Source organism: Xenopus tropicalis, chromosome 6, assembly GCF_000004195.4.
Source record: "Xenopus tropicalis strain Nigerian chromosome 6, UCB_Xtro_10.0, whole genome shotgun sequence".
In the NCBI taxonomy this organism is placed as follows: Eukaryota; Metazoa; Chordata; class Amphibia; order Anura; family Pipidae; genus Xenopus; species Xenopus tropicalis.
The window spans coordinates 789,779-808,732 of record NC_030682.2 but is presented as its reverse complement, the minus strand read 5'-3'; the positions used below and the strand labels follow the sequence as shown (position 1 = coordinate 808,732).

General features: G+C 51.5%; 1 pseudogene; it reads right to left on the bottom strand.

The window, feature by feature from the left end:
• LOC116411523 overlaps positions 1–18,954 on the bottom strand; it is a 31,473-nt pseudogene that overhangs the window by 5,511 nt on the left and 7,008 nt on the right.

Here is an 18,954-nt window from a genome sequence, read left to right as displayed (position 1 = left end):
CCCCTTACACCCACCTCTACTATTTACCTACACCTCTTACACCCACCTCTACTATTTACCTACACCCCTTACACCCACCTCTACTACTTACCTACACCCCTTACACCCACCTCTACTACTTACCTACACCCCTTATGCCCACCTCTACTACTTACCTACACCCCTTACACCCACCTCTACTATTTACCTACACCCCTTATGCCCACCTCTACTATTTACCTACACCCCTTACGCCCACCTCTACTATTTACCTACACCCCTTACACCCACCTCTACTATTTACCTACACCCCTTACACCCACCTCTACTACTTACCTACACCCCTTACACCCACCTCTACTATTTACCTACACCCCTTATGCCCACCTCTACTACTTACCTACACCCCTTACACCCACCTCTACTATTTACCTACACCCCTTATGCCCACCTCTACTACTTACCTACACCCCTTATGCCCACCTCTACTACTTACCTACACCCCTTACACCACCTCTACATATTACCTTACACCCCTGTATGCCCACCTGCTAACTACTTACCTACACCACTTACACCCACCTCCTACTATTTACTACACCCTTACACCCACTCTACTACTTACCTTACACCCCTTCCACCACTCTACTATTACCCTACACCCTTAACCACCCTCTATTTACTACACCCCTTACTACACCTCTACTATTTCCTACACCTGTCAGCCCACCTCTAACTACTTACCTAACCCTTTTCACCCACACTTACTATTTACCTACAACCTTACACCCAACCTCTACTATTTTACTACACCCCTTATGCCCACCTCTACTATTTACTTTACACCCCCTCTACTATTTTACCTACACCCCTTACACCCACCATCTACTATTTACCTGACACCCCTATACAACCCACCTCTACTTATTAACCTAACACCCCTTTGCCCACCCTCTTCACTACTTACCTACACCCCCACTTACACCCACTCTAACTATTTACCTACACCCCTTACACCACCTCTCTATTTACCTACACCCCTTAACCCACCTCTACTATACCTACACCCTTACCACCCCTCTCTATTTACCTTAACCCCTTTATGCCCACCTACTACTATTACTACACCCCTTTACCACCCTCTACATTATACCTTACCATCCCTTCACCAACCTCTACTACATTACCTTAATCCCTTAACACAACCCTCTACTACTTACCTACACCCTATACACCACCTCTACTACCTTACCTAACAACCCCATTTTTAACCCCCAAAAAACCACCTCTATACTTACCTACATCCCTTACACCAACCTCTAACTACTTTACCCTACATCCCTTCACCAACCTCCTACTACTTACCTACATCCCTTAACACCAACCACTCTCACTACTACCCTACATCCCTATACACCAACCTCTACTACAATTACCTACATCCCTATTACACCAACCTCCACTACTACCTACACCCTTACACCACCTCTACCTACTTACCTAATCCACTTACACCCACCTCTTATTTACCTTACACCCGCATTACACCCCACCTACTACTACTTATCCTACACCCCTTACACCCACCCTCTACTACTACCTACACCCCTTACCCCACCTCTACTACTTTACTATACACCTACTACACCCACCTCTACTACTTACCTACACCCTTACACCCCTTCTACTACTTCACCTACACCCCCTAACACCCACTCTGCTATACCTACACCCCTATCCAGCCACCTCTACTTACTTACCTTACCCTTACACCCCTCTACTACTTACCTACACCCCTTTACCCCACCTCTACTACTTACCTACACCCCTTACACCCACCTCTACTACTTACTTACACCTCTTACACCCACCTCTACTACTTACCTACACCCCTTACACCCACGTCTACTACTTACCTACACCCTTACACCCAACCTCCTACTACTTACCTACACCCCTTACACCACCTCTACTACTTACCTACACTTACACCCACCTCTACTACTTACCTACACCCCTTACACCCACCTATACTACTTTACCTACACCCCTTACACCCACCTCTACAATATTTATCTACCCCACCCTTACACCCCCTCTACTACTTACCTACACCCCTTCACACCCACCTCTACTACTTACTTACACCTCTTACACCCACCTCTACTACTTACCTACACCCCTTACACCCACTTCTACTACTTACCTACACCCCTTACACCCACCTCTACTATTTACCTACACCCCTTACACCCACCTCTACTACTTACCTACACCCCTTACACCCACCTCTACTACTTACCTACACCCCTTACACCCACCTCTACTACTTACCTACACCCCTTACACCCACCTCTACTACTTACCTACACCCCTTACACCCACCTATACTACTTACCTACACCCCTTACACCCACCTCTACTACTTACCTACACCCCTTACACCCACTTCTACTACTTACCTACACCCCTTACACCCACTTCTACTACTTACCTACACCCCTTACACCCACCTCTACTACTTACCTACATCCCCTACAACCATAACTGCTACTTACCTACATCCCATCCCTCTCATTAACCCAACACACCCAATACTACTACCATTTACCAATTACGTGCATCTCTAGCTAAATAACAGAGATCTACTGCACCAGAGTGAGGCGGGGGGGGTAATTGCATGTAGGGAGATCCAATCAGAGAACCTCTGACCCACCAGGTGTAACCCACCTGTGATACTTGTGTTACACAAACTCCCCTGGGAAAGACTTACTGTGCTACTTACCAAGTTGGAAATCTCTTTGCTTGGGGGTCTCTTTCTCTTCTTTAAAGGGCCGAGGACTTTGTCACAGAAAACCTTCAGTCAAACAAGAATTCAGTTTGGTTAGTGCCGTGTTTGGCCCAGATGCCCCAGGGGGGCAGTAGCGGAGCTCCCTCCCTGCCCAAGTTTGCAGCTCACTGACAGCAGGGGGGCCCCAATAATCAAGTAAGTGCAACTGAGCCGGGCCCCCCTTAAATGATGTGAGAGTAGGAGTTACAGCACATTATTTAAAGGGGAAGTAAAGTAAAAACACAGAGCCCTAATGGTCCCAGGTTCTCCATTAAAAAAGAAAATCCATAAAGTTTTAAGAAAAACACCCGACCCTTTGGCAGTAATTCACACCGAGGGGGAGGGATCCTGTGTTTTATACAAATGGATTCTTTAATACTCTCTGTAGGGGATCTCTCCACTGTTTCTCTGTGACATCATCCCGCCCGGCGACAGACTGGGGAGGAACTGATTGGCTGGCTGCCCCAGTGCACTGTAGGGAGAGAAAGATGTGCCTGAGTTTCAAGCCAAAAATCAGGGGGGGGCCCGGGAGCTTATAAAGGGGCCCCTGTTGTTTTGCCAGCAGTTGAGAGAGAGAGATCCAATAAGCAGCGACTGTGAGAAGGAGTCAGAGAGAGATCTGCTACACTGCGGTCACATGCCTTTACCCCCTGCGGATCCCCAGTGAGGGATCCACTGCCTGTGAGTGGAAGAATGGAGGCCTTACCTCATAGAGATAATCAAAGATTTCCAGGATTGTGAGGATACTGGCACCAATAAATAGCCCCATCTGGCCCCCGATGTCACCTGGGAGATAAAAAGGAAACCAACAGTCCCTAAGGGTAAGGTTGTGCACTCCCTGTGCATTGTGGGACACAATAAATTTCCCTGGTCCCATTCCCACCCTCTCGCCTATCCCTGGTCCCATTCCCACCCTCTCGCCTATCTCTGGTCCCATTCCCACCCTCTCACCTATCCCTGGTCCCATTCCCACCCTCTCGCCTATCCCTGGTCCCGTTTCCACCCTCTCGCCTATCTCTGGTCCCATTCCCACCCTCTCACCTATCCCTGGTCCCATTCCCACCCTCTCGCCTATCCCTGGTCCCATTCCCACCCTCTCGCCTATCCCTGGTCCCATTCCCACCTCTCGCCTATCTCTGGTCCATTCCACCCCTCTCGCCTAGCCCTGGTCCCATTCTCACCCTCTCGCCTATCCTGGTCCCATTCCACCCTCTCAGCAACCTATCCGGTCCCATTCCCACCCTCTCGCCTATCCCTGGTCCCATTCCCACTCCTCTCGCCTATTGCGCCTGGTCCCATTCCCACCCTTTCGCCTATTCCTGGTCCCATTCCCACCCTCTCACCTATCTGGTCCCATTCCCACCCTCTCGCCTATCCTGGTCCATTCCCACCCTCTCGCCTATCCCTGGTCCCATTCCCACCCTCTCGCCTATCTCTGGTCCCATCCCACCCTCTCCGGCCTAGCCCTGGTCCCATTCTCACCCTCTCGCCTATCCCTGGTCCGCTATTCCACCCTCTCGCCTATCTCTGGTCCCATTCCCACCCTCTCGCCTATCCCTGTCCATTCCCGGACATCCTCTCGCCTATCTCTGGTCCCATTCCCACCCTCTCGCCTATCTCTGGTCCCATTCCCACCCTCTTGCCTATCTCTGGTCCCATTCCACCCTCTTGCCTATCTCTTGGTCCCATTCCCACCCTCTTGCCTATCTCTGTCCCATTCCCACCTTCTTCTGCCTATCTCTGGTCCCATTCCCACCCTCTTGCCTATCTCTGGTCCCATTCCCACCCTCGTCGCCTATCTCTGGTCCCATTCCCACCCTCTCGCCTAGCCCTGGTCCCATTCCCACCCTCTCGCCTATCTCTGGTCCCATTCCCACCCTCTCGCCTATCTCTGGTCCCATTCCCACCCTCTCGCCTAGCCCTGGTCCCATTCTCACCCTCTGCGATCTCTGGTCCCATTTCCACCCTCTCGCCTAGCCCTGGTCCCATTCTCACCCTCTCGCCTATCTCTGGTCCCATTCCCACCCTCTCGCCTATCTCGTGGTCCCAATTCCCACCCTCTTGCCTAGCCCTGGTCCCATTCTCCTCTCGCCTATCCCTGGTCCCATTCCCCTCTCGCCTATCTCTGGTCCCATTGCCACCCCTCGCCTATCTCTGGTCCCATTCCCACCCTCTTGCCTATCTCTGGTCCCATTCCCCACCCCTCACCTATCTCTGGTCCCATTCCACCCTCCGCCTATCTCTGGTCCCATTCCCACCCTCTCGCCTATCTCTGGTCCCATTCCCACTCCTCTCACCTATCTCTGGTCCCATTCCCACCTCTCACCTATCTCTGGTCCATTCCCACCCTCTCGCCTATCCCGCTGGTCCCATATCCACCCTCTCGCTATCCCTGGACCCATTCCCACCCTCTCGCCTATCCCTGGTCCCATTCCCACCCTCTCGCCTATCTCTGGTCCCATTGCCCACCCACCTCTCGCCTATCCCTGGTCCCATTCCCACCCTCTCGCCTATCCCTGGTCCCATTCCCACCCTCTCGCCTATCCCTGGTCCCATTCCCACCCTCTCACCTATCTCTGGTCCCATTCCCACCCTCTCACCTATCTCTGGTCCCATTCCCACCCTCTCGCCTATCCCTGGTCCCATATCCACCCTCTCGCCTATCCCTGGACCCATTCCCACCCTCTCGCCTATCCCTGGTCCCATTCCCACCCTCTCGCCTATCTCTGGTCCCATTCCCACCCTTCGCCTATCCCTGGTCCCATTCTCACCCTCTGTCGCACCCTGGTCCCATTCCCACCCTCTCGCCTATCTCTGGTCCCATTCCCACCCTCTCCCTATCCTGGTCCCATTCCCACCCTCTTGCCTATCTCTGGTCCCATTCCCACCCTCTCACCTATCTCTGGTCCCATTCCCACCCTCTCGCCTATCTCTGGTCCCATTCCCACCCTCTCGCCTATCTCTGGTCCCATTCCACCCTCTCGCCTATCTCTGGTCCCATTCCCACCTCTCGCCTATCTCTGGTCCATTCCCCCTCTCGCCTATCTCTGGTCCCATTCCCACCCTCTCGCCTATCTCTGGTCCATTCCCACCCTCTCGCCTATCTCTGGTCCCATTCCCACCCTCTCGCCTATCTCTGGTCCCATTCCCACCCTCCGTCCACCTCATCGCCTATCTCTGGTCCCATTCCCACCCTCTCGCCTATCTCTGGTCCCATTCCCACCCTCTCGCCTATCCCTGGTCCCATTCCAAGCCCTGGCACATTGCCCAAGACAGGGAAATATTAGCCCTGAGCAGGGAAGTGGGGGGCACAGCCATGACTCACCTTGTTCACCACCTAATACTTATCTCTATCCAATCAGAGAGGCCACAGGAGGCTTTGGACAGGGAAGTTGATTTGTTGCTCTGGGTTTGCATTTCCTAAGCCAATTAGTAGTGATTTTACTAATGAGTTTACTAGTGATTTGAGGTTGGAAGACAAGTGCTATTGACCGTAGGACTGGCCCCAATCCCAGACGTCCTGCTCTGAGGGAAGAGTTACAGGCTGCTGTATTGGCTCATACGGGGGCAGAACTGATTCCTTTGCCAACGGGCAATAGATTCCCGACTGTGACTGGGTCCCCTGGGGGTCATTCCTCCTGTGAGGAAAGTGTAATTAAAGGGGTCCGGCTGGGTGATCCCTTACAGATTCCAGAACCCTGACAGGTTACCCCAATACTATGATAAAATCAGTTGGCTTCATCCATCAAACGCACACAAACCTGAAGCTTCATAAAGAGCCTCTGGTGCCAAGAACCCTTGGCCAGTCCTGGTAAGAAAATGGCAAGCCCCCTTAGCCAATCATGGTGAGAAAATGGCAAGCTCCCTTGGCCAATCATGGTGAGAAAATGGCAAGCCCCCTTAGCCAATCATGGTGAGAAAATGGCAAGCTCCCTTGGCCAATCATGGTGAGAAAATGGCAAGCCCCCTTGGCCAATCTTGGTGAGAAAATGGCAAGCCCCCTTGGCCAATCTTGGTGAGAAAATGGCAAGCCCCCTTGGCCAATCATGGTGAGAAAATGGCAAGCTCCCTTGGCCAATCATGGTGAGAAAATGGCAAAGCCCCCTGGCCAATCATGGTGAGAAAATGGCAAGCCCCCTTGGCAAGTCCTGGCAAGAAAATGGCAAGCCCCCTTGGCCAATCATGGTGAGAAAATGGCAAGCTCCCTTGGCCAATCATGGTGAGAAAATGGCAAGCCCCCTTGGCCAATCATGGTGAGAAAATGGCAAGCCCCCTTGGCAAGTCCTGGCAAGAAAATGGCAAGCCCCCTTGGCCAATCATGGTGAGAAAATGGTAAATCTCCTTCTTTTTCTCACAACCCGTGCCCTCACCGGACTTATCCCAATTGGTTTCAGGGTCTCTTAATACTAAGAGATTCCAAATAATATATATATATAAAATAATGTTTTCTTGAATTATAAATATCACCAGTTCCACAGCATTCTGGCAGCTCTTATTGGTGACCAGCCAGGGCCTGGGGAGGATCCCAAGCTGTGTTACTAGAGGGTGCAGAACACTTGGGGGTTTCTCTAACTAGGAATATAAGGATCACACAGGGGGTGTAGAACACAAACCATCCCCAGGGACACAAGGCAGACAGTTTCGCTCACGGCGGGTACCTAGGAGTCCGGCCACTTCGTAGGCTTTCTTCTGCTCAATCATCTGATAGTTTAGTGCCTCAAAAAAGATGTCCAAGACCAGAATATTCTCCTGAGAGAGGAAATATGAAGTCAGCAAGAAGCTTAAGCTTTAATAGAATCTGTCTGGGGTAGGTGGGAACCCGAGACAGCCTGGGCACCTACAACAACAAGCCCCTGACCTATAGACTAAGGGTCCTACAACAACAAGCCCCTAACCTATAGACTAAGGGTCCTACAACAACAAGCCCCTGACATATAGACTAAGGGACCTACAACAAGAAGCCCCTGACCTATAGACTAAGGGTCCTACAACAACAAGCCCCTGACCTATAGACTAAGGGTCCTACAACAACAAGCGCCTGACCTATAGACTAAGGGTCCTACAACAACAAGCCCCTGACCTATAGACTAAGGGTCCTACAACAAGAAGCCCCTGGCCTATAGACTAAGGGTCCTACAACAAGATGCCCCTGACCTATAGACTAAGGGTCCTACAACAAGAAGCCCCTGGCCTATAGACTAAGGGTCCTACAACAACAAGCCCCTGACCTATAGACTAAGGGGCCTACAACAAGAAGCCCCTGACCTATAGACTAAGGGTCCTACAACAAGAAGCCCTGCCTATAGACTAAGGGTCCTACAACAAGAAGCCCCTGACCTAGTAGACTAAGGATCCTACAACAACAAGCCCCTGACCTATAGACTAAGGTCCTACAACAAGAAGCCCCTGGCCTATAGACTAAGGGTCCTACAACAAGAAGCCCCTGACCTATAGACTAAGGGTCCTACAACAAGAAAGCCCCTGACCTATAGACTAAGGGTCCTACAACAAGAAGCCCCTGACCTATAGACTAAGGGTCCTACAACAAGAAGCCCCTGACCTATAGACTAAGGGTCCTACAACAAGAAGCCCCTGACCTATAGACTAAGGGTCCTACAACAAGAAGCCCCTGGCCTATAGACTAAGGGTCCTACAACAAGAAGCCCCTGACCTATAGACTAAGGGTCCTACAACAAGAAGCCCCTGACCTATAGACTAAGGGTCCTACAACAACAAGCCCCTGACCTATAGACTAAGGGTCCTACAACAAGAAGCCCCTGACCTATAGACTAAGGGTCCTACAACAAGAAGCCCCTGACCTATAGACTAAGGGTCCTACAACAACAAGCCCCTGGCCTATAGACTAAGGGCCTACAACAACAAGCCCCTGACCTATAGACTAAGGGGCCTACAACAAGAAGCCCGTGACCTATAGACTAAGGGTCCTACAACAAGAAGCCCCTGACCTATAGACTAAGGGTCCTACAACAAGAAGCCCTGACCTATAGACTAAGGGTCCTACACACACAAGCCCCTGGCCTAACGACTAAGGGTCCTACAACAACAAGCCCCCCGTGACCTATAGACTAAGGGTCCTACAACAAGAAGCCCCTGACCTATAGACTAAGGGTCCTACAACAACAAGCCCCTGGCCTATAGACTAAGGGTCCTACAGACAACAAGCCCCTGGCCTATAGACTAAGGGGCCTACAACAACAGCCCTGACCTATAGACTAAGGGGCCTACAACAAGAAGCCCCTGACCTATAGACTAAGGGTCCTACAACAACAAGCCCCTGGCCTATAGACTAAGGGTCCTACAACAACAAGCCCCTGACCTATAGACTAAGGGTCCTACAACAACAAGCCCCTGGCCTATAGACTAAGGGGCCTACAACAACAAGCCCCTGACCTATAGACTAAGGGGCCTACAACAAGAAGCCCCTGACCTATAGACTAAGGGTCCTACAACAAGAAGCCCCTGACCTATAGACTAAGGGTCCTACAACAAGAAGCCCCTGACCTATAGACTAAGGGTCCTACAACAACAAGCCCCTGGCCTATAGACTAAGGGTCCTACAACAACAAGCCCCTGACCTATAGACTAAGGGTCCTACCAACAGAAGCCCCTGACCTATAGGACTAAGGGTCCTACAACAACAAGCCCTGGCCTATAGACTAAGGGTCCTACAACAACAAGCCCCTGGCCTATAGACTAAGGGGCCTCAACAACAAGCCCCTGACCTATAGACTAAGGGCTAACAACAAGAAGCCCCTGACCTATAGACTAGGGCCTACAACAAGAAGCCCTGACCTATAGACTAAGGGTCCTACAACAACAAGCCCTGGCCTATAGACTAAGGGTCCTACAACAACAAGCCCCTGACCTATAGACTAAGGGTCCTACAACAAGAAGCCCCTGACCTATAGACTAAGGGTCCTACAACAACAAGCCCCTGGCCTATAGACTAAGGGTCCTACAACAACAAGCCCCTGGCCTATAGACTAAGGGGCCTACAACAACAAGCCCCTGACCTATAGACTAAGGGGCCTACAACAAGAAGCCCCTGACCTATAGACTAAGGGTCCTACAACAAGAAGCCCCTGACCTATAGACTAAGGGTCCTACAACAACAAGCCCCTGGCCTATAGACTAAGGGTCCTACAACAAGAAGCCCCTGACCTATAGACTAAGGGTCCTACAACAACAAGCCCCTGGCCTATAGACTAAGGGTCCTACAACAAGAAGCCCCTGACCTATAGACTAAGGGGCCTACAACAAGAAGCAACATGTCCACGTTCCAATGAGCCTCTCACTTTATATATTTCTCGCTCTTGTTGTACTTCCTGGCCAGGTACTTGGCAGACGCCGTGCTTGGGATCTTCACCATGGAAAGCTCTTTCTGGTATCTATCTGAGCGGCACGGGGTCCCACAGTTGTACTTGTTTTCCTCCATTACTAGTTTATCTGGAAATGGGGAGAAGGGAGAGTAGGAAAGGGAGACAGAAGGGAAGGAAAAGGCAGATGAAGTGGAAAGACGGACAAAAGAAGTCGTATTAAAGGGGAACTTTATCTTGAACTGAAGGAATTGCGCAATCGGATCGCACTCACTTTCCTGGGCTGCTACTTATTTGCAGACCCTGAAACGTCTTTGCCTCTGTGATGAGGGAATGTTTTTGCCGGATTCGCTGCGAAATTCCACATTTCGCCATTGGCTAATTTTTTTTGAGAAACTGCTGCAAAAATTCGCTGAGACAAAAATTTGATTGATGTGGAAAAAGTCGCAGTCGCAAAACAAAAAGTCAAGCGGTAACCGCATTTCACTAGTTTGTTTGCGAATGTTTCACCGAAGTGACAAGGGACACATTCACTCATCACTAGTGAAAGGTACTGGGGAGTGGGAATTACAGCGCCGTGCCGCCCCCTAGTGGACACTTAGGAGCACACCCCAGGGGCAATAAATGGTTACTGGCAGCTCCTTTACTCTCTCTGGCTCACTCTGCAGCAGGGTCTCATTTATAACCTGCTGGTCCAACCCATGGATTTGGCTCCAAAATCCCTGGCTCCTCCTCTTTCCCCAAAGGTGCACTGAGGCTCCTAGCCAATCGGGGTTCTCTCCAGTCTGTAACTGTGCTGGATGATGCCCCCTACACATCTCTGTTTGCTGATTGGCGAACTTTAATAAATGCATTGAGTTATATTGGGATGGGTCTGGGATTTAATGACACGTTGGAGCATCTCCCTCAACGCTGGGGCTTTAACAAAGTGTTGGAGCGTCTCCCTCCCCGTTGGGTCTTTAACAAAGCGTTGGAGCGTCTCCCTCCCCGTTGGGGCTTTAACAAAGCGTTGGAGCGTCTCCCTCCCCGTTGGGGCTTTAACAAAGCGTTGGAGCGTCTCCCTCCCCGTTGGGGCTTTAACGAAATGTCGGAGCGTCTCCCTCCCCATTGGGGCTTTAATGAAGTGTCGGAGCATCTCCCTCAACGTTGGGGCTTTAACAAAGCGTCGGAGCATCTCCCTCAACGTTGGGGCTTTAACAAAGCGTCGGAGCATCTCCCTCAACGTTGGGGCTTTAATGAAGTGTCGGAGCATCTCCCTCAACGTTGGGGCTTTAACAAAGCGTTGGAGCATCTCCCTCCCCGTTGGGGCTTTAACAAAGCGTTTGAGGTCTCCCTCCCCATTGGGGCTTTACGAAATGTCGGGGCGTCTCCTCCCCCATTGGGGCTTTAATGAAGTGTCGGAGCATCTCCCTCCCCATTGGGGCTTTAATGAAGGGTCGGAGCGTTCCCTCACCCCATCCCTCCGCGGGGGCTTTAACAAAGCGTTGGAGCGTCTCCCTCCCCATTGGTTGCTTCTAACAAAGTGTCGCGCATCTCCTCAACGTTGGGGCTTTAACAAAGCGTTGGAGCATCTCCCTCAACGTTGGGGCTTTAACAAAGCGTTGGAGCATCTCCCTCCCCGTTGGGGCTTTAACAAAGCGTTGGAGCGTCTCCCTCCCCATTGGGGCTTTAATGAAGCGTTGGAGCATCTCCCTCCCCGTTGGGGCTTTAATGAAGTGTCGGAGCGTCTCCCTCCCCATTGGGGCTTTAATGAAGCGTTGGAGCATCTCCCTCCCCATTGGGGCTTTAATGAAGCGTTGGAGCGTCTCCCTCCCCATTGGGGCTTTAATGAAGTGTCGGAGCATCTCCCTCCCCATTGGGGCTTTAATGAAGCGTCGGAGCGTCTCCCTCCCCATTGGGGCTTTAACAAAGCGTTGGAGCGTCTCCCTCCCCATTGGTGCTTTAACAAAGTGTCCGAGCATCTCCTTCAACGTTGGGGCTTTAACAAAGCGTTGGAGCATCTCCCTCCCCGTTGGGGCTTTAACAAAGCGTTGGAGCGTCTCCCTCCCCATTGGGGTTTTAACAAAGCGTTGGAGCGTCTCCCTCCCCATTGGGGCTTTAATGAAGCGTTGGAGCATCTCCCACTCCGTTGGGGCTTTAACAAAGTGTCGGAGCGTCTCCCTCCCCATTGGGGCTTTAATGAAGTGTCGGAGCATCTCCCTCCCCATTGGGGCTTTAATGAAGTGTCGGAGCATCTCCCTCCCCATTGGGGCTTTAACAAAGCGTTGGAGCATCTCCCTCCCCATTGGTGCTTTAACAAAGCTTTGGAGCGTCTCCCTCCCCATTGGGGCTTTAATGAAGCGTTGGAGCGTCTCCCTCCCCATTGGGGCTTTAACAAAGCGTTGGAGCGTCTCCCTCCCCATTGGGGCTTTAATGAAGCGTTGGAGCGTCTCCCTCCCCATTGGGGCTTTAAACGAAAGCGTTGGAGCATCTCCCTCCCCATTGGGGCTTTAACAAAGCGTTGGAGCGTCTCCCTCCCCATTGGGGCTTTAATGAAGCGTTGGAGCATCTCCCTCCCCATTGGGGCTTTAACAAAGCGTTGGAGCGTCTCCCTCCCCATTGGGGCTTTAATGAAGCGTTGGAGCGTCTCCCTCCCCATTGGGGCTTTAATGAAGCGTTGGAGCGTCTCCCTCCCCATTGGGGCTTTAACGAAGCGTTGGAGCGTCTCCCTCCCCATTGGGGCTTTAATGAAGCGTTGGAGCGTCTCCCTCCCATTGGGGCTTTAATGAAGCGTTGGATACGTCTCCCTCCCCGTTGGGGCTTTAACAAAGTGTCGGAGCATCTCCCTCCCCGTTGGTGCTTTAATGAAGCGTTGGAGCATCTCCCTCCCCATTGGGGCTTTAATGAAGCGTTGGAGCGTCTCCCTCCCCATTGGGGCTTTAACGAAGCGTTGGAGCATCTCCCTCCCCATTGGGGCTTTAATGAAGTGTCGGAGCGTCTCCCTCCCCATTGGGGCTTTAATGAAGCGTTGGAGCATCTCCCTCCCCGTTGGGGCTTTATGAAGCGTCGGAGCGTCTCCCTCCCCATTGGGGCTTTAATGAAGCGTTGGAGCGTCTCCCTCCCCATTGGGGCTTTAATGAAGTGTCGGAGCGTCTCCGTCCCCATTGGGGCTTTAATGAAGCGTTGGAGCATCTCCCTCCCCGTTGGGGCTTTAACGAAGCGTTGGAGCGTCTCCCTCCCCATTGGGGCTTTAATGAAGCGTTGGAGCGTCTCCCTCCCCATTGGGGCTTTAATGAAGCGTTGGAGCGTCTCCCTCCCCATTGGGGCTTTAATGAAGCGTTGGAACGTCTCCCTCCCCGTTGGGGCTTTAACAAAGTGTCGGAGCATCTCCCTCCCCATTGGGGCTTTAACAAAGTGTCGGAGCATCTCCCTCCCCGTTGGTGCTTTAATGAAGCGTTGGAGCATCTTCCCAATAAAGCCCGTGTGTCAGGCGCGCTGCTTACCCAGGTACCAGTCGGCACATTGATATTGGGCGATGGTACACACATTGGCATTACCTGCGGGGGCAAAGGGAGACAGTCACTAGCCCATCCCCTGGGCACCACCTCCCCAGATATTGATCACCCTATGGGAGGGGGAATAAAATAATAGCAGTCTCTCTCCCTTATACCCCCCTCTCCGCCTCCCATATACCCCTTCCTCTCCCTAACTTATACCTCTCTCCCCTCTCCTAACTTATACCTCTCTCCTCCCCCTCTCACTAACTTATACCTCTCTCCCCTCCTCCCCCTCCTAACTTATACCTCTCTCCCTCCCCCCTCTCCCTAACTTATACCTCTCTCGCCTCCCTCCCCCTCTCCCTAACTTATACCTCTCTCCCCTCCCTCCCCCCTCTCCCTAACTTATACCTCTCTCCCTCCCCCTCTCACTAACTTATACCTCTCTCCCCCCCCCCTCTCCTAACTTATACCTCTCTCCCCTCCCCCTCTCCCTAACTTATACCTCTCTCCCCTCCCCCCTCTCCCTAACTTATACCTCTCTCCCCTCCCCCCTCTCACTAACTTATACCTCTCTCCCTCCCCCTCTCCTACTTATACCTCTCTCCCCTCCCCCCTTCCCTAACTTATACCTCTCTCCCCTCCCTCTCCCTAACTTATACCTCTCTCCCCTCCCCCTCTCCTAACTTATACCTCTCCCCCTCCCCCCTCTCCCTAACTTATACCTCTTTCCCCTCCCCCATCTCCCTAACTTAATCCTCTCTCCCTCCCCTCTCCCTAACTTTACCTCTCTCCCTTCCCCTCCCCCTCTCCCTAACTTATACCTCTCTCCCCTCCCCTCTCCTAACTTATACTCTCTCCCCTCCCCTCCCCTCCCCCCTCTCCCTAACTTATACCTCTCTCCCCTCCCCCTCTCCCTAACTTATACCTCTCTCCCTCCCTCTCCCTAACTTATACCTCTCTCACCCTCCCCCTCTCCCTAACTTATACCTCTCTCCCCTCCCCCCTCTCCCTAACTTATACCTCTCTCCCCTCCCCCCTCTCCCTAACTTATACCTCTCTCCCCTCCCCCCTCTCCCTAACTTATACCTCTCTCCCCCCCCGCCTCTCCCTAACTTATACCTCTCCCTCCCCTCCCTAACTTATACCTCTCTCCCCTCCCCCTCTCCCTACTATACCTCTCTCTCCTCCCCTCTCCCTAACTTATACCTCTCTCCCCTCCCCCCTCTCCTAACTTATACCTCTCCCCTCCCCCCTCTCCCTAACTTATACCTCTCCCCTCCCCCATCTCCCTAACTTATACCTCTCTCCCCTCCCCCTCTCTAATTATACCTCTCTCCCTCTCCCTCTCCCTAACTTATACTCTCTCCCTCCCCTCTCCCTAACTTATACCTCTCTTCCCTCCCCTCTCCCTAACTTATACTCTCTCCCTCCCTCCCTAACTTATACTCTCTCCCCTCCTCTCCTAACTTCTCTCTCCCCTCCCCTCCCCTCCCTAACTTATACTCTCTCCCCCATCTCCCTAACTTATACCTCTCTTCCTCCCCTCCTAACTTATAATCTCTGCCCTCCCCTCTCCCTAACTTATACCTCTCTCCCCTCCCCCCTCTCCCTAACTTATCTCTCCCCTCCCCCCTCTCCTAACTTATACCTCTCTCCCCTCCCCCCTCTCCTAACTTATACTCTCTCCTCCCCATCTCCCTAACTTATACTCCTCCCTCCCTCTCCTAATTTATACCTCTCTCCCCTCCCATCTCCCTAACCTATACCTTCTCCCTCCCCCTCTCCAACTTATACCTCTCTCCCCTCCCCCATCTCCTAACCTATACCTCTCTCCCCTCCCCCCTCTCCCTAACTTATACCTCTCTCCCCTCCCCCCTCTCCCTAACTTATACTCTCTCCCCTCCCCCATCTCCCTAACTTTACTCTCTCCCTCCCCTCTTCCTAACTTATACCTCTCTCCCCTCCCCTCTCCCTAACTTATACCTCTCCTCCCCCTCTCCCTAACTTATACCTCTCTACCCTCCCCCATCTCCCTAACTTATACCTCTTCCTCCACTCCCCCTCTCCCTAACTTATACCTCTCTCACCCCCCTCCCTAACTTATACCTCTCTCACCCCCCTTCATAAATTATACCTCTCTCCTTCCCTCTCCCCTCCTAACTTATACCTCTCTCCCCTCCCCCATCTCCCTAATTATACCTCTCCCTCCCCTCCCCCCTCTCCCAACTTATACCTCTCCCTCCCCCTCTCCCTAAATTTTACCTCTATCCCCTCCCTCCCTCTCCCTAACTTATACCTCTCTCCCCTCCCCCATCTCCCTAACTTATACCTCTCTCCCCTCCCCCTCTCCCATATAACCCCCTCTCCCTAACTTAGTATATGGGAATGGGGGGGTTAAGTGGTGGGGGTAGGGAGTCAGTATATAGAAATAGGGGGGGTTAAGGGGTGGGGTTAGGGCATCAGTATATAGGAATAGGGGGGGTTAAGGGGTGGGGTTAGGGGGTCAGTATATGGGAATGGGGAGGTTTAAGGGGTGGGGTTATGGCTCAGTATATGGGAATGGGGGAGTTTAAGGGGTGGGGTTACGGGGTCAATATATAGGAATAAGGGGGAGTTTAAGGGGTGGGGTTATGGTCTCAGTATATGGGAATGGGGAGGTTTAAGGGGTGGGGTTACTGGGTCAGTATATGGGAATGGGGGATTTTAAGGGGTGGGGTTAGGGGTCAGTATATGGGAAATGGGGAGGTTTTAAGGGGTGGGGTTATGGGCTCAGTATATGGGAATGGGGAGGTTTAAGGGGTGGGGTTATGGGCTCAGTATATGGGAATGGGGAGGTTTAAGGGGCGGGGTTAGGGGGTCAGTATATGGGAATGGGGGAGTTTAAGGGGCGGGGTTAGGGGGTCAGTATATGGGAATGGGGAGGTTTAAGGGGCGAGGTTAGGGGGTCAGTATATGGGAATGGGGAGGTTTAAGGGGTGGGGTTACGGGGTCAGTATATAGGAATAAGGGGGAGTTTAAGGGGTGGGGTTATGGGGTCAGTATATGGAATGGGGAGGTTTAAGGGCGGGTTAGGGGGCAGTATATGGGAATGGGGGAGGTTTAAGGGGCGAGGTTATGGGCTCAGTATATGGGAATGGGGGAGTTTAAGGGGTGGGGTTACGGGGTCAGTATATAGGAATAAGGGGGAGTTTAAGGGGTGGGGTTATGGGGTCAGTATATGGGAATGGGGAGGTTTAAGGGGCGGGGTTAGGGGGGTCAGTATATGGGAATGGGGGAGGTTTAAGGGGCGGGGTTATGGGGTCAGTATATGGGAATGGGGGAGTTTAAGGGGCAGGGTTAGGGGGTCAGTATATGGGAATGGGGGGATATGGGCTCAGTATATGGGGACAGGGGAAAGTCCAATGACATGGAGCTGCCAGTTACCCCGTAGGGGGCGGAACCCACCTGGCATATGTACCATCCGGCACCCACAATTGCCAATGATGTAGTTGGTTTCGTGGGTGAGGCGACACGCCGTGATACTGTAGTTAGTAAAGTAAGGAGAGTCCTCAGAGCTGTTTATGCAGTTGCCCCATGGGGGGGTAAGGAAGACCAGCTGGGGGGAAAAGTTAAGGTCTGACTAAAGAACAGAATAGGCTGGCACTTACCCCCCTGTGTGTTACCCAGAAGCCCCCGGGGCAGTTATGCTAATGGGGGTGGCAGCTGATGCATTGACTTGCAGTGCTTACTGGGAAACTGGGCGGGGCATTTATACAATGGGTGCAATTAAGTACTTGCCCCCAGGTTTCCCTGTGCCCATTGGGCCTATGAAGGTGAGTGGGACTGGGGGTCAGGACACCGAGGGGGCAAAGGAGCCCTATACTTTACATACCGTGTGTAGCCATACCGTGTGTAACCATACCGTGTGTAACTACACCGTGTGTAACTATACCGTGTGTAACTATACCGTGTGTAACTATACCGTGTGTAACTACACCGTGTGTAACTATACCGTGTGTAACCATACCGTGTGTAACCATACCGTGTGTAACTACACCGTGTGTAACTATACTGTGTGTAACTATACCGTGTGTAGCTATACTGTGTGTAATAATACCGTGTGTAGCTATACTGTGTGTAACCATACCGTGTGTAGCTATACTGTGTGTAACCATACCGTGTGTAGCTATACTGTGTGTAACCATACCGTGTGTAGCTATACTGTGTGTAACCATACCGTGTGTAGCTATACTGTGTGTAACCATACCGTGTGTAGCTATACTGTGTGTAACCATACCGTGTGTAGCTATACTGTGTGTAACTATACCGTGTGTAACTATACCGTGTGTAACTATACCGTGTGTAACTACACCGTGTGTAACTATACTGTGTGTAACTATACCGTGTGTAGCTATACTGTGTGTAATAATACCGTGTGTAGCTATACTGTGTGTAACCATACCGTGTGTAACTATACCGTGTGTAACCATACTGTGTGTAGCTATACTGTGTGTAACTATACCGTGTGTAACTATACCGTGTGTAGCTATACTGTGTGTAACTATACCGTGTGTAACTATACCGTGTGTAGCTATACTGTGTGTAACTATACCGTGTGTAACTATACCGTGTGTAGCTATACTGTGTGTAACTACCGTGTGTAGCTATACTGTGTGTAACTATACCGTGTGTAACTATACCGTGTGTAGCTATACTGTGTGTAACCATACCGTGTGTAGCTATACTGTGTGTAACTATACCGTGTGTAACTATACCGTGTGTAGCTATACCGTGTGTAACTATACCGTGTGTAACGATACCGTGTGTAACTATACCGTGTGTAACTATACCGTGTGTAACTATACCGTGTGTAACTATACCGTGTGTAGCTATACTGTGTGTAACTATACCGTGTGTAACTATACCGTGTGTAACTATACCGTGTGTAACTACACCGTGTGTAACTATACTGTGTGTAACTATACCGTGTGTAACTATACCGTGCGTAACTATACCGTGCGTAACTATACCGTGCGTAACCATACCGTGTGTAACTATACCGTGTGTAACTATACCGTGTGTAACTATACCGTGTGTAACCATACCGTGTGTAACTATACCGTGTGTAACCATACCGTGTGTAACTATACCGTGTGTAACTATACCGTGTGTAACTATACCGTGTGTAACTATACCGTGTGTAACTATACCGTGTGTAGCTATACTGTGTGTAACTATACTGTGTGTAACTATACCGTGTGTAGCCATACCGTGTGTAACTATACCGTGTGTAACTATACCGTGTGTAACTATACTGTGTGTAACTATACCGTGTGTAGCCATACCGTGT